At 44.3% G+C, this 22,781-nt stretch overlaps 1 protein-coding gene across 6 annotated transcripts in view; it reads right to left on the minus strand.

Moving 5' to 3' along the window:
• Window positions 1-22,781, minus strand: part of EXOC6B (exocyst complex component 6B) — a 307,343-nt gene that overhangs the window by 284,044 nt on the left and 518 nt on the right. The window lies entirely within an intron of this gene.

Genomic DNA, 22,781 nt, shown 5'->3' on the forward strand with positions numbered 1-22,781 from the left:
AGATGAAGCTAGCTAAGAATAATGCCCCTAAAAACCATGCTTTGACAAACAAAAATTGAGATAGCAACTTCAGTGCATTCATTAGCAATCCACATCGCCTAATTTTGTTTTCTGGATCCATTGGGTGAGATCCAGCTAAAAGACTACAGCCACAAACATAGTAATATGTAGCACTAGACTGATAGGGCAGATCTACAGAACAATGTAGGTGGTACTTTGACCGGACTATTCAGCTGACCAAAAGCAGTTACCTATTTTAGGGCTGCTCTTGTGCTACCTTTAAACAAAGGTACCATTTCGGTGCCTTGGTCCAGGCGCTGATCTTCGTTGTTCCACCTCCATCTCTATGATCTCAGCAGTAATCTCTTCAACCTTATCAACCCTTCAACCCAGACAGCTCCCAGGCTCAGTCTCCCCTTGCTCAATGCTCCCCAAGCAGAACCCTGGGACCCAACACTCAAACTTTATAAAACATCACAACAAACAGCATGGATGTAGAAGCACCACTCGTTCATCATTGCTCTGAGCTTGCACAGCTGCAAGCCTCCCGCAATAGATGTCAAAACCACCAAGCTATTTCAAAATGCAAGCAGCTCATTATTTTTTTTTAAGTGCATTTAACAGAATTACACTAAAAACAAAACACACAAGTGCATTTAACAGAGTAACACTAATAGCCCCAAATGATGGAGAGCACCTCTCAAGGGTTCCTAGAGAGTTTTCGGATTTCAGCTTCATGTGCTACTCAAAACACAGCTATCGCTAAGGCAGAACAAAGCAACTCTCTGCAGCTATTTAGGACAGGAAGTGAAGGATGCTGTGTCCAACTGATAGTGCAAAAGGAATTTTAAAAAGGCAACATGTAATGTCTCAGGCCTTGAGCCAATTTGCTTCAAAGGACCTTGGTGTCCCCAAAGGGGAAATTAAGAAGAAAAAAAAACACACACGTAGAAAACAAAGAAATTATGCACAAAGCTTTTCTATTTTGCAGGGTGCTTTGCCTCCAGCAACGAGCCCTACACGATGGACCACATGCAACGCTGCGCTCTTAAATCTGTTCTTCAGCCCCAGGGCTGCAAAGCTGCTCGTTATCACGCGACCCAGACATTTCCAGGCCAGGAGGGGCTATCGTGGCCATCGGATCGCCTTCATAAACACATGCTATAAAGCAGCCCAGCAATTCCCAAAGCAGGCGGAATCGTTCTGAGGTTACTACATCCACGAACACCTAATCCAGCCCAAATAGGGTGCACACAAACCGCTTCCTCTGTGGGATTTAAATCAGTTTGCAACTCTATCATCATTTTAGTCAGGGAAACGAGAAGGCAAAGGGTGCTAGAGTAGAACAGGGGATCTTCTCTGTGGCTACATCCCCTCCCAACACACCTTCCATATATTTGGTTTGTGATCCTTTTGGGTAAGACTGATTTCCCTTGTGATAATCCAGCAGTGCCCCAACAGAAGAGCAGTTTGCCAGACGCACATCATCACTCTAAACTGTAAATGAACCCTCTTATCCCAGGGTATTTTCCCCACAAAGATCAGCTTGCAAAGCCACTTCACCTACAAGCCAACATACAGCAAAGGTGGCAGCAGACAGCAACCACCACTGAGGGAGTTTCATGAACCACATCCTGCGGAAGAGATTTAAGCCCCGTCCCACATGAAGATTAAAGAGCCAAACCCCATCTCTCATATATTCACACCTTTGGCTTGTCAAAATATGGGTGCTGTTCAGCAGCAGTTTAGAAGTCTTCCTTTAGAGGAAAAAATAAAGTCCTGACTTTTCCTGTTTGGGAAGTGGGCAAGGGGAAAAACACCATAGTATGCCGGTTCGATTTAAAAAAAAAAGAAAAAGGAAAAAAAAAACCACACACACGGCACAGGATGTATAAAAATAGGGCTCCTGATTAGATCAAGACAATCGACTATGAGTTCCACCTTCTTGGCTTGTAGAGGGACTTGTCCCTCTTGCCCACCCATGCCAGCAGCCGCCCGGGCTTGCACACTCCGTGTGGAAACGCCAGCCGAAATGGGTGCCTTGCAGCACAAAGATGTATGAATTTAAGGCATGTTTCAAAGCTTTGAAAGGACCCACTGGTCTACTTAAGATCAGTTTGATGGCAGTCAAGGACAAATTAAAGCAGGTCCTGCCTTTACAGAAGACCTTAGGTTTGGACTGAAGTCCCGGTGAGGCAGTCTGCCTGTCAAAAGAAAACTATCCACGGTGACCCTAGATAGTAAAGGACAGACCGCAGCTACAGTGAAGCCCATTCCCTGTGCCACAGGCCGGGAGTGCAACCCTAGCATAGCTCAGGGAGAGATGGTATAGTATATACACATCAGGGACATAGCAACAAAATTTGGGAGCTCCTAGTTTTGTCCATCTCCAAACCTGAATCAGGTCCCCAAATCATCCCTTGGCTTTCCCAGCCCACTTTATCCATCCTGGCTGTGGAGAAAAAAAAAGAAAAACAAAAAAAAACCAAACAAACAAACCCAAACCAACCAAAAAAAACAACCACAAAAGCCAAAGAAACAGCAAACTCCCCATATAATCTCTCCCCACGCGGTTCCCAAGCATACAAGTGAACAGACACACAGGTCACCAGAGCAGTTGCACGGAGCTGGCCGCTCGCACACGCGTGCTCCTCCACCCACCCCTTGGGAACAGCTATTTTCAGCTAGTTCAGACGGTGAAGCTCACGACTGAGGAATTATCTTTACACGGCTGTAGCTGCTTCAAGCATGAGCTGCTCTAAAAATACAATCCACATTAAGAAGACTCAAAAAAGCATGCCAAGAGCTCATTAAAGATCAGCGGAAAGTCTGTCTAATTGAAAAACAGCCTTCCAGCTTGTGCTTCAGCCTGCAAACAAGGATGGGGAGGACTTCAAAGAAACATCATCTACTGAAATTTCACGTGGGAAAAGCACACCTCCGAAGCCAAGAGCAGGGTCAGCCTCTGCAGCACCTGCAGACAATGGCCAAAATATATATACATACATATATATACATGTAGATATGAGGTTTATATGTAACAGCTGGAAACCACAAAACTTGGAGCAGGTGCAAAACTTGACATTCGATTGCATTAAACAAGTAACAGGACAAACAAGGAGGTAACACTATGGATTAACCTAATGAATGATCACTGCTGTGGTCTTAAGAAAATAAAAATAAAACTGCTACTGGCCAGGAAATAGAAGGGGAGGAGAAGCATTCACTTGAAGGGCCTGCAGCAGAGATTTAACAATCTAGTTGTATAAAACCATATATATAACTTGATAGAAGAGGGAGGCCTTGAGTCACGGTGTCAGAATTGAACAGTTCCTCTTGTGTCCAAATCCTCTTGACGGAAGAGGAAACAACCCACCAGGAATGGGGAAATGCCTGGAATGCCTCATTATTTTAAAGATGCAAATGCGCTTTAAAAAGAATAAAAAATAAAAGCAACCTGTTTGCTCTCACATTAATTAAATACCTCAGAGTTTTGGTTTAGTGGTGTCAGACCAATTGGTTCCAGAAAGGCAATTATTTCTGAATTTGAAATAGTTTGTGTGCCACAGCATAGGAGAGTCAGTCTATCTAATCTCATACATGGACCACCAAGAGATGCTGGGAAGTATGAAAAAATCCCACAACAGACAGATGCAGGAGAGTTTGTTGTAAGCGATGGGCGCCAAGGACCTCACACAGATGTCCCTGTGACATCTCCCATGCACAGCTGCTTTATCTTTGAATTTTCATGTTGCTCAGTTTAAACGACACCTCCTGAACACCACAAATTAACAGACCAATAATTACCAACCCTGCCAGAATGAACATACAGACCAGCCTGCAAGCTTCCAGAAACACACCTACTTCTTTCCCTCCTGCCAGACGGTGGGCAAGCAGACCATAAATCATATATTTAAAACTCAAAAAACCTTTCAGAGAACACATTCCAAAATGCAATTACCCTAAATACAGCACATTTTTATTCTGCATCTCTGCCAATGTTAAATCACTGGATTTTTCATGGCATTTTTCAGTTTCTGGATGGGAATTTATCTGTTTGTATTATCCCTCCCCACCGAGGAGAGCTAGCTTCTCCAAAACTCCTGGCCAATCACACACCAAAAATAAACAAATTGCTCCTTTATTATACCTTTTCTGAGCAAACACAGTAAAAAAAACTCTAAAGTTTTGACACTTAGTAATGTGCTTCTGCTGGAAAACCATTAACACCCAGCCCACTACAGCAATATCAGCTAAAGGACTGGATGCAAACATCCCATTCACACAGACATACTGCAAGTAGTGGCCAAGAAATAAGAAATACTGAAAAAACACAGATTTTAGTGAAGAAAGTCATCCCTGGGCAACGATTCACTCAACTGAGAATAGGACAGAAGTGTTTTTCTGTATTTTGCCTTCCCGAACCAGCTCACATTTCTAATGTTTAAGAGTGGTTATCACAGTGTTTATTGGGTTTTCAGTCCAGTCCCCAGTGAGCACATGGTCAGGTCACAAAACCCTCTCACTGGACACGGTAATTGCGGTGATTTCAGCAGAGACCAAAGGAGACCGTGTTATCAGCACCCCTGGGACAGCCTTCGGTCTTTGCACCGATGGGGCCAGGCTGGAGCATCTGCACAGTCCCCACCTGGTTGTATTTCTCTTAGCCAAGGATAGAGTTGCAGACTGCAGGGATGCTAGCATCAAACCTCCACAAATTCAGAGAACTGAGGAAAAATACCTTTATACACAACAGCTGATACCTCACAGTCCTGTGACTTTTCATGTATTTTGCTAGTTCTCCCAAGAAATAGAGCAGAAAATGGGGATATTCACACTGCTTGCAGCGATAAGAGTGCTGCATCTGTCAATTTATTCAGCAGAGCTGCAGCTGCAAGCCCTGTGGAAGGGGATGGTCCCCCAGAAGACTGAGTGACAGACATCAGAGACAGAATAAGACCTGCTAAAGCACTCCTAAGTGTCACACAGATTATGCAGAAGAATATAAACACCTTGGTTTTTGAACTAGCCTTTGCAGGACTGCTCCTTAGAACCTTACAATATAACGTACTGCTAGCCTAAGATACAGAAAGCAGCATTCTCCTCTTCTGACTTGTAACTCAGACGAGTATATTCCACTCCAACATGAAAAAAAACTCACAGCCTTTCAGCAAAGCACATTTGTTTGAATTTATGCATGTGTACTTTGTATAGAGAAAACGCACATAAAATAAACTAAGCTGGGGGCAATTTAATCTGAACAGCAGTTTCAGCTTGCTTTCTGCAGCTTTGTGTTTTGTTGCTTTAGAAGGTTGAGAAATTACCCGCCAGGCAGTCTTGCTGCTCTCACCACAAACTCCATTTCTGAGGCTGAACTTGGACGCGGATCTCAGAGGAAACATCTTCTCAGTCAAGACTTGGAAGCACAAGGAGACAATTAACAGCACATTTTGGGGCTACAAGCATCGCAGCATTCAGCTAGCAGGTGAAACGTTCAGACAATCTCAATCTCAAGAGGTGGTTTCCTTTCTCTGGACCTCTCTCCTACCCTGTCCCATCTCTCAGCATTGACTTCCCTTCTCCTCAGGTCCTGCCCCACTCCTGCCTGCCCCACAGAAAGCAAGCTGAAGATCTGAGGGTGCTGAGCCCTGCAGCACAGAGGCTGCGGGCAGAGCAGTGGGTACATGCCTAGTCCTTAGACCCAGCGCGTATCACAAGTTACAGAGGGTGCAAATACAAAAGCAACTGGATTTCTACAAGAAATTCCCGCTGGCAGTACCTTTCAAGTGCTCTGTTCCCATCAGGACTCTTTGTTTTGGATTATATTCTCATCTTGACAAGGAGCTTTATTTTTGTGTACACTGCCAGACACTCAAAGGCAAGTTATTTTTCAAATAAACGTCACTTGGGCCAAGCCAGGTTGACTCTTAACCTGCACTTCCTGCTTTTATTTCCAGCTTCCATTTATTTTTCTGTCCTCACCACTGCTCGCAGCCTCTGCACTGCAGTTTTATCCATGTGTGTAATTATACATTTTTAACATGGTTTTGTTATTATTACCTCTTAAAGATTTAGGACTTTGACTACAATCAGGGAGCATAAGGGACCTATGTCCCTCATATACTGCCCTTCTAACTAAATTGTCATTTATTATTGTTACTTATAGTTTCCAATAAAAATGAAAGCATTGCCTAACTAGCCCAGTGTGGATTAGTTAACCTCAGACTCTAACTGAGCATCCTGCGTATTACACTTCAGATGAATCTGTACCAGACCCAAATCTGAGCATCAGCACTAAAAATGCTCAGGAAAAAATAACTGTGATTATGCTTTTAACCTGCATGACCAAAATCTTGTGCTGGACAAGACACAGAGATCCATTAAAGAAGGGCAACCTAAAGAAACCAGCCTGAAGTCCAAACAAAGCTGCACACTGCATCCCAGCTACAGGGCATTTCCCAGTGCTTTGGATCTAGTCGTTAGAAAACCAGTGTTTGACCTCACCTATATCTCCAACAGACAGCTGTTTCTAAGGAAAAGAACAAAACACAACTTCATTTCAAGGTTATTTTGCATGGATTTCTATTATTTGGGAGAATCAGAGAGGAATGAAGTTAGATTGCATTTCCCAGGAGAGAATGTTTTGTTCTTAACTTCAGACTTTCATATAGTTAGTTTAAAAAATAAAATCAAGCAAACGGACAAATGAAGATTAAGTGCAGACAAATAAATGGACAGGTCCATACAATTATAATAAAAGAACTGGTGGGTTTTTTCCTGTTACAGTTATTTTTGCCAAAAGAGTGAACTCCCTTTAAGACACACAATAGTATGTGAGGCTTTTATAAAAACACAAACACCCCTGACATATTTTACTGCAATCCATGGATGTGTCATCTACCAAGTTCCCTTCCAGCACCTATTTTGGAATTCTCTCCAAAATAAAGTACATGCAAGTTTGTCTGGCACGCAACAATTCATGGCACAATACCAACAAAAGATGTTCATTTTTAGTTGCTGCTTCCGAACCAAGAAGCAAGCAAGCAGGACCAACATATGACAGAGTATATAGAAAGAAGTTTTTGGTTTGGCAGAGGTTTTTTTGTCAATGGATAAATTCAAAACAAAGACCTTGTTCTTAACAACACAATTTCACTACAAAAAGTTGCCAGCAGGTAGGAGAAGGCGGACACAGAGGAACAACCCACCTATTAGTATTGCATGGCCCCAGACCTGCTTTGGCTTACCAAAAAATAAAAAATTTATATCAATAATTTATTATTTTATTTGTATCCTGCCTGTGTTACCCCGCTGATAGCAGGCGGTTTCAGCCACCACAGCATGCATTTTTGGTCACCGGTGGGTGCCACACAGATTCCCAGGGACTGCTAGAGAAACCCACACCTGCAGCACAGACCACAAGTACAGGACAAATTGGAAAACTCCAATTTCCAGTTTGTCTTGTCTAGAACATAAATGTCCCCATCTATTTGGACTAACACAATACACACTTCCCAGCCCAGCTACAACATTTCCAGCTTGCACTGGGAAGAAAGAAAGAAAAAAAAAAAAAATCTTACCAGGACCATAACATGCCATGCTGTGCTAATTCAGAGGAGCAACCACAAAGATAACGGTCACTACAGGGCTTTAGCCTCTGTTGCTTTGTTTTATAGAATCATAGCATGGTTTGGGTTGGAAGACACCATCAAAGATAATCTAGTCCAACTCCCCTGCACTACATCAGGTTGCTCAAAGGCCCATCCAGCTTGACCTTGAACACTTTCCAGAAATGGGGCATCCGCAACTTCTCAGGGCAACCTGGTCCAGTGTCCCACGACCCTCAGCTTAAAAGATTTCTCCTTACGTCCAATCTAAATCTACCCACTTTCAGTTTAAAACCGCTGCCCCTCGTCCTGTCACTACAGGCCTTGGTAAAAAGTCTCTTGCCATCTTTCTTATATGTCCCCTTTAATATATTGAAAGGCCAAAGAGTCATTTTCCTAAAGAGAAGTTTGCTATAGTCCTGCATGGGAGTGCAGTATCTAAGGAGAAGCTCAGACTGGGGTTTCTCCAGCACTTAAATGCAAAGAAAGTCAAATAACATCAAATAAGTCTGATGGATTCCACCTAAAACTGGAAGATTGACTCAGTTTCAGTGAGAGCACCCAGGGCAGAAGAGCAGAAGAAAGTCAGTAACACAGACTGCGCCTTTCCAAGGTGAGATAGCCAAGCTCCCCACATTTTGTTGTAAAGAGCAGCCCTTGGAGCCCACACAGCTTATGGTTACGGCTACCCCGAACAGCCAGTTCAATTCCTACAGGCAAAATACTCCCCAGTTTGTGTTGGGCTACAAGACGCAAGCCAGAAGCCATAGCATTTTAACTTGAATTTGAGTTCTGACTTTAAATTATTAAGTTTCCCAGACATTTATTAACTTTTTAGAATAAAAGCATGATAGCAGCACGTGGGATTATTCAGAACAGGAGGCAAAAGGCAGGTGAACCATCTACCAAGTATTTCTTTCAGAGGCAATAGATGCCGAGCACAGCATGAACAGTTAGAGCACAGCCACACATATATGTGTTTGTGTACCTACACCAGCCATTCCAGTTATCCTCCAAACTAGCTGGTATCACCAACACAACCACGCAGCCACAGTAAACGCTGCCATTTTGCTCACTAGCTGAAACGCTTTTGGCATCTCAGTTCAGTTCTAGAAGAAACTAAGAAGGAAAATGTGTATTCCCCAAACATATCATGTGAAATTCCCAGACTCTCCTTCCAGGACAGATGCTTCAGCTGAAGTTGCTTGGCCAAGTAACAGGACAAGTCTGATCTCAGTTCTTCATGAGAGGACATGGACATTTCACGGACATAACCTATCAATTAACTGCTCTTCTACTGCTTCAAAAGGGTGTTGTTGTTAAGCTTAAAAGAATCTATAGAAGTAAATAGGCAAAATCACAAGACACTGAAGAATGACCATCCATCAGGACAGAGACCGTCCTCATGACAGTGCACAGCACAGCCGGGCTCCTACTCCCAATCAGGGTCTTTGGCTCCAGTGGAACATGTTTTGTTCTCACAGTCCTGCATCTTTCCTGCAGCACAGAAAAGTGACTGTAACCTTGAAAAGCCCCATAAACATGTTACTTCATCCTGAAGCCACAGAAAGTCTCTACAGGTGTACATCATTTTGAACAAAGGAAGACTCTCTGATTTGAGAGAAAAATGGTTCCAGAAGATTCACAATGAATTCATGGTGAGCAGATCTCTAGCCTCCTTTTAAGATGTGATTAGCAACCAAGTCTGTAAGCTTAAAGGGTTAATCTGGGATCATATGTCCTTACCAAAGAAGCTGAGCATGGAGCTTCTATTTCTACCAAAGGCAACATCTCACTCGCGCAGGAAGACCCCACAAGACTGGTTTATAAGCCAAGACCATATGTAAATTCACTCTGAATTTAAAAGCCACCAGCTTCCTCCATTTCCACCTCAAGACTAGATCACTCATTCAGCCTGTTCACCTAACATCCCGTAACCCGCATCAGCATTCTGCTCCTGGACCTTGCCCCAACCCTGGCCAAACCCTTCTTACTCACACACAGTCATAACCACCTCACCAGCTCTGTGTCCTCCAGCAGCCTCCCACTGCAGGGCACAAGCTCTGGTTGTCTTCTCCACACCTGCACAGGCCACCCAGCTCAGCTTCACCATACCAACTTATAAAGGAAGCATCAGATTATGTTAACTGTCAGGAAAAGGCAAGCTGAGAACAATACCAATATATTTAACAGTCTTTCAAGAAGGGCATAGTTTCTCTAACAAAGTCAGATTATAATCTTTTGGTGTCCAATTTTCTCCAAATTGGGCAGACAAAGAAGGAAAAGGATTCACGAGATGGTTCAACTGTCTTTACTCTCTCTAGCTCCTAACAACCATCCACCCAGAGGGAAAGCAAAGGCTAGCTTATGAACAGTGACATTTGGAAAATATCCTGTTAATAGGTACCATCTTCTGGGAGATTGCATCTACTGGTAAGGAAGTTCACATCCACTTGGGCTTCAAGACATCAGCGTGAAAGCAAAGTCTACAGCCATGTCCATCACCCGAAACACTGCGAAGAGCTGCCTCCACATTTCCAGCAACTTATCTTACTTTCAAGCTTTTCATTACTCGGCAGAGAGAGGAAAAAATGCTCCTTACACTCATCTTTTCCCCTTTTCTTCCTCTTGGATGGCCACAGGAAAAAAAAAAAAAAACACCACACAAAAAAAACCCACCACTTGGCTTCTCAGTGAACCTTTTATGGAAGACCTGGCAAATCTCTTAACAACACTGACAGATTTTAAGGAGGAGATTTTGTTTGTTCACTCTTGCGAGCCTGAAACTCAAAGCAGGCGCATAGCTAAGCATCCGTCACAGCCACACACCCTGCTCCGCTGTGTCAGTATCCTTGGCCCTAACATCCGCAGAAGGTACTGCATGGGGGGAGTGCAGCCAGCTAGCAGCTTGGGAGAGACGTTTGGAGCTTTATTTGTCGCAGAAAGGGAGGCAAGGAATTACTTCAGCACTGAGATGGAAAAAAAAAAAAAAAAAGCTCATCCGGGACGCATATAAATCATCAGCAGGCTGGCCCAGGGAGAGAGGTGCAGAGGAGGTTATTGCGGCTCTACCAGCACCCTCACCCTCTTGGCAGAAAGAGCGAAGCACAGCATCTCCAAAATGAGCAGCAGCAACCGTGGGGACACCTGAGCTCAAGGAGTCACATGTCAGTTCTGGATTTTCAGGAACACAAGAAACACTTTCTTTCACTGGGACAGGAGCTGATTATGAGTCTAAGACACCCAAGCCACAGCTCATCACACAACTCTTGAGCTAAATCCTCATCTATTAATACACCCAAGGGCAGATCCTCAGGCTTCCTCCTCACCCAGCTGGGGCATGCAAGGACATGTGTGCTCATGGCACTGCTATCTATTGTGTAGGACAAGTCACCGCACCCAGAGCGGGCAATGCAAAGTGAAATCAGCTCTGTGACAGTCCTGCTCGGACACAAGGACATTGGACAGACAGGTCAGTTGGTCTCCAGAACACCCTTAAAAGCCTCTCCCCATGCACAGGGTGCCCTTACTTCCTTGCTCCTGACGCACCAGTGACAACACTGGGCACATTCACAACCCACTAGATGTTCAGGCCAGAAGCAAAGTATTAAAAAACAGGTCAGATAAACATGCCACAGGGATTTCAGGAAGAAAACGATCACCTTTGCAGATTTGGACCTTTCCGTCGCTGCCGCCTGCAGTTTAAAATCCCAAAGGCATCAGTCTACCCCAAAAAGCAGGATTATGATTAGCCTCATCCTCAGCTTTCTTAATAGTCACAGTTGAGAAGAGCAGAAGCAGAGGATTTGCTCACCTGCTGTTCTGCCCCAGCTAATGCTGCTCAGCTGCTTTGTGTCTAAGTGACTGAAAGAGCACAAATCAGTGTGCACATGTGTCTTGCCTGAGCAAACTGCCAGCCCTAAGGCCAACCAAGCAGGAGAGCTAATTATCCATAGACTGATTTTCCAAACCAAAATGGATTTGGAAGCAGAGAGAGGAAGTTCCAGCAGACAGGCACAGTGTGCACCATCACTTCTGCAAGGCAGACGGCACCTGGAAAACAGGCTGGGTATCACAAAGAAACAAGTCTTCAGGAGGACCTAAAACTGCATCTAGAGATTTTATTAAAAAATGTTACTTCCTAAGGTGTGGCCACAGGAAGTCAAAAAGCCTGGACTCCCGATTTCAGATTTTTCAACAAACTGTGGCACCTAACCTGTGGCACTGGAGGTGGAACCACCTTGACAAAGGACAGTGTCCAGCAGAACAGTTAACCCAGCCCGCAGCTTGCTGCCCTCGCAAGGGCTGACAAAGGACAGCAGCCAAAGCCAGGCTGAAAGAACTGCTCCGGTGGCAGCACGGTCTTGAGAAGAGCCATTCCGGTGACTCCACAAACCCAGTGAGAGTGGGACAAACTCTCCCCAGAAACTTAGACACGTGCTTACTGGAAACACCACGAGTGTCACACACATGAGGCGGTTGGTCTGCACAAGCAGAGTAAGGCAAGCTTCAGCAGAAAGCTAGAGACATACTGATCCCCACAAAACTACCATACTAAATTTACGATGGGCAGAGGAGCATGCTGCATAGCACCACCTACTACTGAAAGGACATCACGGCCAGCCCAGCTATTGGTTTTGGACCTCAGCTCATGACCAGACAGACCAATGAAGGCAAAGTCAAGCACCCTATTGATTCACAGGGAAGGGATTTCCAGAAGCCACCTTCTCCACTTCAGTCCACACCGCAAGGTCACCCTTCCCTAACCCACTACTGACAGACGTATGTCTACCCTACTTTTCAAACCCGTCAGCCAAGACGCTCTGTAGGCAAATGAGGGAGCCGTGCCAAGATTAAGGTTTTAAGTTTGCCGAAGGATCTTGTTAGAAGAGAGTCAGGACAACCTACAGAAGAAAGTACTTCTGCTCCAGCTCTTTGAAGGGTTCAGAATTAATGATGAGCTCTCTGCAACAGTTGGGGTAAAACACCCAAATCAAGCATCTTTGTGGGAGCAGGAAGAAAACCGTTACCATCGCATATCACTACAAAGAAGAAAAACAGCGTGCTGCTTCATTTCTTCCCTAACCCAAAAAGGAAATTAAAAAGGAACAGCTAGAAGTATTAAATGCTTGTGGGTGGCAATGAAACTGCTTAAAAGACATATTTATGTGCTCTAAGGCAGCAGTATACTAACTATGAAAAAAGGCTTTAAACATTCTCACACACACATCCCCCTCAGCCACCATGGTTCAACAGCAAAAGAGACTTTCAAGGAATAAAAGGAAAATATTCCAACTCGCAAATTCAAGCAAGCTAAGCACACATGCAAAATAATCCATGCAAAAAAAAAGACATGTGAAAAGCTAATTAGTTAATACATGAAAAACTAGTAGCTCCTTCAAACATCATCAGCAGGAAACCTGCCAGAGCAAGCAAGGGAGTGGGAGCTTTTTCAGGAAAACTCTTCTACCGTGGAATGGCTGGAAAAATGCCTTACTGCATCCCATGGATGGGACTAAGGAGTTTCTACCCCGAAACTTCTCCTGCTGCTGCAGACTGAGAAGTTAATAGAAGATGCTTAGACCAGCTCAGTAAAATGAACAGTTGTGTTTGCTCCAGAACACTAAAGGTGTGTTACATAAAACTGCCAGGCCACAAACACCAGGTCACGAACAACCTATCGCTAATATTGTGGTTACCGCGAGAGAAGTGGAAGATGGAAAACACGATACCAATTTCTTTAGTGGCTTCTGCAGCGCGTGAAGAATCCTGCAAGCTACAGAGCACTAAACGTGACTGGGCAAAGTAGAAGTCTTTTTTATGAAATAGTTAGCAAACATGTAAAAAGTACAATACAGCGAAGGAGACAACAGCTTCTTTGGGTGGCATTCACACATCTTCTTCACTAGCACTCTTTGAAGGAGTCAGACTTGTTAACAACGGGGATCTGGTCAACCTAACGCACTTGAATGTTAAAAGCATTGCGAAAATTCAAAGGAAAAAACAGATGGTTGATGTTCCTCTAGTTCAGTGTGTTTCTCAGTGGTTTGGAGAAGGGGTGAACATCAAGATGACATTTTGCAGAGGACACAGAACTATTCAGTTGGATTAACTCCAGAGCAAAAAGCTGCAAAGGATCTTACAACACTGAGTATCAGGTGACAAAACGACAAATAAAGCTAAGCGTCAGCAGCGTAAAGCAGGACGCTTGCAGGGGAGGAACAGGGGACAAACCCTTTATAATACACCAACAGCGAGGGGCTCCAAATTAACTACTACCACTGAGGAGGAGAGATGCCAGCGGTATTGTGGCTATATTGTCAGAAGTGTTGGCTCAGACCACAGAGACTGCAAGTAAAAGAAGAGAAAGCAAAGCAAAAAACATCACTGTGCCACTTAACACATCTCAAGACGTGAATCTGCATCTTGATCACTATGTGCAGCTCTGACCTTTTCAGCATCATCGCAAAAAGGTGATAGTTGCTTGACAAAAGACACCAAGAAAAGGAAGAGGGATAATGAGCAATTCAAAACAGCTTTACCAGGAGAATAGAATGAATTTATTAAGAACCTTCAGCTTGGAAGACAGGGGGGAAAAAAAAAAAAAAAAAAAAAAAGACTGACTTCTCATAATCCTTTATAACAGCCTAGACCTTGTCCTACCAAAAAAAAAAAAAAAAAACCAAACAATTTTAAACCCTAAAGGAATACACAATGCACAATTAAACTGTAGAACTCATCACTGTATAATGTTTCAATGTGAGAGCACTAGCAGACCAAAATGTTGATGAGACAGTCATGGAGAAAAGATCCATGGGAAGCTCTTGAACAGAGAAACGCTGGTACAAACCGTGCCAAAAGTCTCCAAAGTGCAGACTGCAAGACACTAGAAGTGTGTGTCTATTTGCTCTGTATCTCATTTGATAAGCAGCCACTCCTCACTACCCGTAGAGCAGAGATAATGAAGAAAAGCTTTTGATGTGACCAGTATGAACATTTTCATCATTTTCTCAAATATTAGTTAGAAAGCCCTTCCTTGCATTTATCCTAAATACCCACTGCGGCAATTGTAGTCCAGATCCCAGCCTGCACAGTCATGAAAGAAGAGCTTTTCTTCATCTTCTCAACAGTCTATTCTGCATCTGAAGATGAATTGTGTGCCTGTCTTGTCTTCTCTAGATTAAGCAATCCCAGTCATTTCAGTTTTTTTCTCAAAGGTTGTGTTTGCTCTCCTTTGGGAAAAAGATTCAGAAAGTATTACTAGGCTTCCGCAACCATGGACTAAATGACCATTTTATTTATTTATCTTTAGAAAAACACAGAAATCCTTCAAACCACTAATCCAAAAGTGGAATCAGAAAGAGCACGGCAGAAAGGACAGTCTAGGTAGACTCAAATGCCACAGGACTCTGCCTACAGAGGGGCAATCAACCGAGTCCCCAAGCTACTACTACTTTTCTGCAATCCTCTACAGGCAGGACGGCAGAGAACTCTAAAGACAAGGTCAGCTGCCAGCTCAAGATGAAATACTGCTAAGTCATACACAGTGACAACTCCAGAAGACACCAAGACAGATTAGTAGAGCAAACTTTCCCTAACGATTCAAGGGAAATATCCCCTTTTAGCTTACTACCTCACAACACTGTATCACATACTGCTATCGCAGACGAGGTGCTTGGAGAGTAAGCAGGAAGATAAATTCAGCAAGCTACTGAGAACCCAGACACATGACCACATCCCACAGAACGGGAACAGCCATTTGATAATCTATCCTTTGACAGTGATTCATTAAATTCCAGAAAGGAATGTACTTCTGCGAGAAAAACCAAGAAAATACAAGGTATAAATAATTGAACAGTACACTCCTGCAAGCTGTTCCCTTCAGAATGCATCAGGGTGCAGACTGAAATAAAAATGGTTATATGAATTATAAGGATTCACCATCTCAAAGTTGTCCACAGAACCTTAGCACTGCAAACAAGAAAGTACCCATAAAACCTGAGATAATTAAGTAAAGCATACCTTCAGGCAGAGATTGCCGATCCTCCGCACACGAGGCCAGACCAGTCTGTCTCCCAACAGACTGATAATGCTGATACCAGATCATTTCACAGCAGCGGTTGCTGATACTTTTTTCTCCACAACAGAAAACTTGGGGCTGAACAGCATCAGCCTGACCAGAAGGGAATGCTAATATAATTCAAGCTGTATTGCAATGAACTGTCTTTTAAAAGACGCTTAATTATGTACATATGAACAGAGGCCCAGACTCATTTTCAGGAGATTGCAGTTTCCCCATCTGGGTGGCAGGAGAATGGGCTGAAAGATGCTTCAAAAGATCCTGCGAGGCTTTTATTAGCAGACAATTTACAGTTGTTCCAAGCAGCTTCCTGAGCAAGCTCTGTGGCCAATAGTTAGCGTCTAGATGGCCTGCACTATTTCTTCATGGTGTTGCTTTGCTGGCAGTTGGCATTTCACGAATTACTGTACGTAAAGCAAGGGATGGGAGTTGTAGAGATGGACCTCATGGAGCCAAGGGGAAGCGTGGCACATGGCACAGCTACAGGGTGCAAAGTCAGGACAATAACTCAGTATAGTTTTAGCTCTGTTACACGTAGGTTCTCACAGTATTCAGCCTCAGGGGATATTTACAGATACTGTGTTTGATTTTCAGATGCTCTTTAATTCTTATTGGGCCTGGGACCTTGAGCAGGCACTTCTTAACCAGCCCCAGCACGTATAAGAGAATGTCCACTTCATCCCAAAGCTGATCCAGGGTGTCTTTCCCCTCTCCTCACCCAAGGCAGTTTCAGCTGAAGGACAAACTGCAGCAATCGCAGCCCCCTACCACCAGTAAAGGTAGTCCCGAAAGCAATCAGGACACTGTACCATCTTCACGTCTCCACTCCACGATACAAATAAGGAAGCTGTTAAGCCAGACGCCTGTCATTACGCCTCACTTCACATCTGTAACACAGACCATTATCCTCATCTCACCCACAAGTGCAAAGATTAGGACCAGCTTGGCCAGCCTTCATTCTTAGCACCCAACCCAGAAGACTCAGACTGCTGCTCCTGCACATGTCATGGTTTCCATGCTCATCCCACCCACCGTAAACCAGTTACACTCCCCAACCAAGTAAAACAGTCTTCTGCCAGGTGAGGGAATTGCAAGCAGCTCACGGAAGAAGAACACGTCCAAGTTAATGGACGTTAGATGTCTCATAGCACAGCTGGCCCCAAGACCTGGTACCCTGCCACCAAATCCCTTGTGTCAGTCTAGACGCTGGGAAGCCACAAAACAAGCCCAAGATGAAGTGGGGGCGAACTGATCCAGCTGAAAAAATAACTCAAATAAGGTGGGAAAAGGGAGGGTTGTGTTTCAGCACCCACAGGAATGCTGTGCCACACCAACATTTGGGAGGAGCAATGAAAGATGAGGAAACTGCTTAAGCCAATACTGGCCCATCAAAATACACCCCACAGCCCCAACCACGAGAAGCAATGTGCACTTAACGGCAGGCAGCTTGACCAAGCCCACGTCAGTGCCCGTGACCATGGACTAGGAATGACACAGCAGGTTAGTGTCTGGCTGGACAACCTCATGGAGCTTTTACAAACCTAGCAAGGCTCAGTCTTGACTTTTGCCATCACCAAGTCCCTTGTTCCCATTCCCTCACAACCTCCTCCCAGGGCTGGAAACACTATTTGTGCTACTACACAGCAAAACATGTTGAAGCAGAACTGCATTAAAGCAAAACATTTTTTAGTTTTAGTGGGTTATTTTTCCATCCAGGTGCATTTTCCCAACCAGGTTTACCACAGGGCTTGTACTAATGCCGCAACTTTCAGCTAAGGAGACACTGGGGAGCTCAGAGGGGCTAAGCAAGGGCCCCAGCGCTTGCTGGACCCCATCCATAAGTTTATGTCTAAGAGCAAATCTTCCGTTTTCCAAGTTCAGCACCAGAAACATGAACGGCACAGGAACAGAGCTGTAGTAGTTCCAGTTCAGCTCCATCTGAAGCCATAGAAGAAAATAAACGAGAGAACATGCCCCCTTCCAGGTCAGGAGTCAGGATCTCAGACAAGCTGCTGCTATTTGCACTGTCGCATTGCTCCAGCCAGGACCCAAGATAGCACCAAACAATGTCAGCAAGACGGGCTGCAGCAACACCGCTTCTGGCTCCCACACATCCAACTCGGGTGTCTCAACGCTACCCCCATACAGCCAGCCAGAGCCTGAGGGTAGCAAGAAGTGACCTAAGGTGATGTCCCTGTGGGAGATGAGGTTAATTATATCCATTAGTCCCAAATGAGCACATTATTTGTCAAACAGTCAAGCCAGGACACCCAGAATCCTAAGAAAAATGCAGTTGAGGACCTCTAGCTCCGTCGTTTAAGATGAACCTGGGCAGGGGGGAGGTTATAGGCAGGGGATGAACGTGGCACACTGCCAGTACAGTAAACGGGTCAGCCAGGTAGTTCCAGGGCAGCCAGAGCAACGCTAATCCCAGACACGGTCATGGAAAAGTTGATAAAGGATTTAGGGAATAGAGCTTAATTACAGTCCTACTTAAATCTCAGTCAAGAGCTGCTTAGTAGAAAAGTAGAAACGCTACCCTATCAAGTGCACTTAATTTCATTCTTGGGTTAAACAACGTTGTAATCTCTCTGAACACACATAATTAGCAGACATATATGAAACTCCTGTTAAAAATATAGGTCTGTATAAAGGCACAGACTGGATGATTGCTGCCTGAGATGCAACACTTCTCAGTTTTCTAAAGGGGCACAGGTAAGTACTAGTCCCAACATAACTGATAAAATCTCAACCACTAAGGAACAATCTAGAAAGAAAACATATATCTAAAAAGAAAAAAAAAAAAAGACTGATGATATAATTTGCAGATGACACAAAAGCTGGCAGAATAACAGACCATGAAATCAGGCAGCCATAGAGAACAATCACTTGGAAATCTTGAACCTTCCCAGCAACTTGCACTGCAGGAGAACCAAGCGCGAAGGTACACTCGTAGTAATGAGGAGCGTAACCCATAGCTACGAACAACTGTGCCCCCAAGAAAATATCTCTGTATTAAGTAGCAATTCCTGTTATAACACTGGGAAAAAGAGAGCTGCTCCAATCTCTCTGTGTAAAGCAGGAGACTACCACAGTATCGATGTAATTTTATCTGCCTCTAAAGCAGTGAGGAGACAAGAATACTGTAACTACATCTATGTGGCCAGACGAGGCTTTTTTAATTTATCAAATGCTGTTTAAAAATCCTTCACCAATTTCAAAAAGCTGCAAATGCAGCTTGAGAGCAGGAAAAGGGTTTTCAAGAGTGATAGACTTACAGAGCTCAAGCCGTAAAACTGAAAAGAAGAAGTGACTTGAAAATGCAAGCCTGTATTTTAACCATGAGAAGACACCAGGTGTTAAAGGACACTGCAGAGCAGCATGGGAAAGGACAGCAAAACATCTGCAGGCTGAAACTGAGAACATTTTAAAATTATTAGCAATTCAGATAATCACACAAGCTCACCTTTAGATGACAGGCTGAGCACAGGGAAGGTGGGTGAAGTTATACAGCCCACATTTATGGGGTGTCATACAAGATAATCTCACTGTTTCTCCTGCCTTTATTCTGTACCAGTTTGAGTCAATCATTTACAATCTAGGACTACAGCACAAAACACAGGGCCAAGGAGAAGTTAAAATAAAGGGAGACAATAATAGAATCACAGAAGAAAGCAAGACAGCATCAGCTGTGCAATAAAGTAATATCTACATATCAAAAGTAACCTCTACATATCAAAAGTAACAGTGAGATGTTTCAGGACAAGCACTCGGCAAATGCTGTATGAGCTTGCAGAGTGAGGGACTACCCTTTTCCCAAAGAGTAAGTTTAATCAGAAACCACAGAGACATCCCGGCAGAGAGGCAAGCATCCTCACTTTCTGGGACTGCAGCTCGAATATTACGGTCCATCACTAGCTTCCCATCACTTTAAAAAAAAAAAAAGCCAAAGTGGACAACATCTCACCAAAGAGCAACAAACTTGATTGGTCAATTGAGTGTAATACAAATTAGAGCACTTGGGTGTCACAGCTTAGTCAAGAGGTGGTTTTAAGTGAGAAAGAGTTTCTTTTCCCTTAGAAGGTTATCTGATCCTGCAGAATTAAGTGATTCTTAGAAGCCTAGATACAGAAAGGGGATCCAAAAATACTCTGCAAAATCAAGAAACGTAGCACAAGAGAAAAAACGAGGAACTAGAACAGCAGAAGGAAGTGGAATTAGGAGCAATGGATATAATTAGTAGAGGTTGAATAGCAGGAAAGACATCTTGAAATGGATTATTTTGATTCCAGGAACACCACAGACTCGAGGGGATCCCCACAAAGACTCACTGAACTTGCTCAGTGTCCTTCTTCAAATACAATGACATTCACTGTCAGGTATTAAAAAAAAAAAAAAAAAAAAAAAGAGAAGAGACCTCCATGGCATCAGAGCCACCAGCGCAGCAAGACATGAGACTGGCACAGCTCATCACACAGACCGAGGCTGTTGCAACGCTTCCTCACATGCCCTCGTCTCCCATTTTATATTTAGAATGAAATTCCTCTCCTTGAGGAGGGGCAGGCTTTGTCCCACATCTGCACAGCGCCCGGCACAATGGAGTCCCGGCCCATGCCACTGACTCCCAGAATCACAGTGAGAACAGAGCAGAAAAATAGGGCTGGAAGGGACTTCAAGAAGGCATCTTGTCCTTCCCCTGCCCCAGGGCAAGAATTACTACACTTGCTATTTTTCTAAGAGAAAACGTACTCCCTGATGGGTGGGACACAAACCCACCCAGACAGATGAATTAGTTGGATCTTAAATTTAACATCTTAACCCCTCCGTCACCCTCTGATAATAGCAATTCCGCCTTAAGCGCTATGCCAAGACAACACAGAGCATCTGCAGTCAGAGTATCTCACTCTGCTGAGGCAGAAACTGATAAAATTGCAATTCTGCAAACAAGCCCCCGCTGGCAGCAGGAGCCTGCAGTCCAGCCTATTTCTGAACTGCGTTTTGGGACTGCTGTTCCTAGAAGGGAAGCCAGCCTAGCTCCCGAAGACACATTTCTTCCATGATGCCTACAAGAAGTGAGTCACCTTTTTTTTAAAGTTTCATCATCCTCTTTTCCGGAGTCTCCAGCACATCATGTTTACCCCGAGCTGGTCTTGTTTCAACTCTAAAAATCCTTGGAGCAGGTATTGCTTATGCTTATATCGTTAATAATACTCCTGATAAAGTACCACTGGACTCCCACAGTTAATGCTAGCAAAGCACAAACCTTTCTTTGCCCCATACGCGTATTATTACCGTTCTATGATTCTTGTTTCTTCTGTGGGTATGCAAAGATAGACATTAAGCCCAACTCTTCATCTAACCTTAAGAAACAAGATCAACTGCACTTAGTTCTATGAAATGGAAAAAAACCACCCACACTCTTCATTCTGGCAGTTCCCAGACACTCAAACCAGTTTTTTCAGTTTTGTTAATAAATCTAACTCTCAGCATCTCCTGCCATGCAGTTTACCCTTGAAGGTTTCACGGGAGACCTTCAGAAAGAAAACTGCAAAAAGTTAAAAAAAAATAAACAAATGGGCAACCCTATAGCAAGATAAATTCAGTGTCCTACTGCTCCACAAATGCAAAGCTTTCCCGTTTTAATTTTGTGCCTGCACTGCAGTATCACTGGAAGTCAAACAGCTTAAACCCATTTATTTTTAAAGACAGACAGGCAACTCATTTAAAACCATGAGTCTGAAAAACTTAAATATCGAAAAGAAATGAAGAGCTATTGTGGAGGGGGTGGGACAGGAGGTTCCAGACCTGTTTATGCCCAAACACTCCCACCTGGCACTGTGATTTCCAGTTCAGCAGCTCCTGGGCTGATGCAGAGCAGCTGAAAGAGGACAGTGAAACTGACTGCACTGCCCTGCAAAAAGGCACCACACTCCCCTTGCCACGAAAAGCAACAAAGTTTAGCCCTGAATTTAAGTTAGTGATAACACAACCGTTTAGATTTTGAAGCCAAGTATTTCTGGTAACACACCTCTCTCTTTCCTCACCTCTCAGCCTGATCAATTGGGTTACAATGAGCTATAAATATCCTCTACCCATTTGTACCATCAACCTTCCAGAGGATAACACACACACTTGGGCTCAGCACTGTAACGCATTTTGGTTTTGATACAAAGTTCTCTGGAGAACTTCTGCTTTACTTTAAAGAGGGGGAAGGAGGGATGAGGTGTCTCAGTTTGCCAAATCCATTACGTGGCTTCTAACAGGACAGCGATGCTAACAGTACGTGGTCTGGCTAGCAAGAACAGGTCTTAGGTGTGCATAATTCATCTAAAATATCACACTCTTTAAAAAATCAAGTGATTTCTCATGAGACACAGGCTTCAGCTTCACAGCCAGCTACCGCATCTTTCAGATTAATAACGCAGCAGAAGCCACTGCTGCAAAATCTAACCGGCATCACAAAGAAATACCTAAAAGGCTGAAACACCAGACCCAGACTCGAGGAAAGGAGCAGAAGGAAAAGGAAAAGCCGAACGGGCAGCACTCCTGGGCACGTAGCTACACCCATCTGCGCTCCTCGGGCAGGAGGAGAGCTGGGCAGTTAACGCAGATGAAGCAACGGGTTCTCCCAGCTGAAGGATACTGCAAGAACCACTGGGAAAAGATGCTTAATAGGAGAACAAAGGATCCATTAAGCAAACAGAGGCATTAACTCATATCATCATCAGGATGGTAATTGTACCCATACCCACGGCTTCACAATTAGCCATGGTTTTTTGCGAAGCGGACGCAAATCAACAAAAAGGCCAGGCGAGGGTTTACAAGAATAACTTTGACAGATTCCAGGCTAAGGGCGAGAAAAATGCCCTCCTTTCTCCTCTCTTACCAGCCACCCCCTCGGGGAAGGCGGCAGCGGGCTGTGGGCACCCCCAGAGCTGCCGGAGGGGCTGTGGGGGGCTCAGATCCCCTCAGGGGTCTGAGCCGGAGGGTGAGAGCCCGCCGCAGGAGCTGACACCGCAGCCAGGCAGGAGAAGCCACCTCACGACCCCGGCCCAGGCCGGGCACAGGCCGAAGCTTCCCCCACCCCCGTCACG

Source organism: Buteo buteo, chromosome 1, assembly GCF_964188355.1.
Source record: "Buteo buteo chromosome 1, bButBut1.hap1.1, whole genome shotgun sequence".
NCBI classification, from domain to species: domain Eukaryota; kingdom Metazoa; phylum Chordata; class Aves; order Accipitriformes; family Accipitridae; genus Buteo; species Buteo buteo.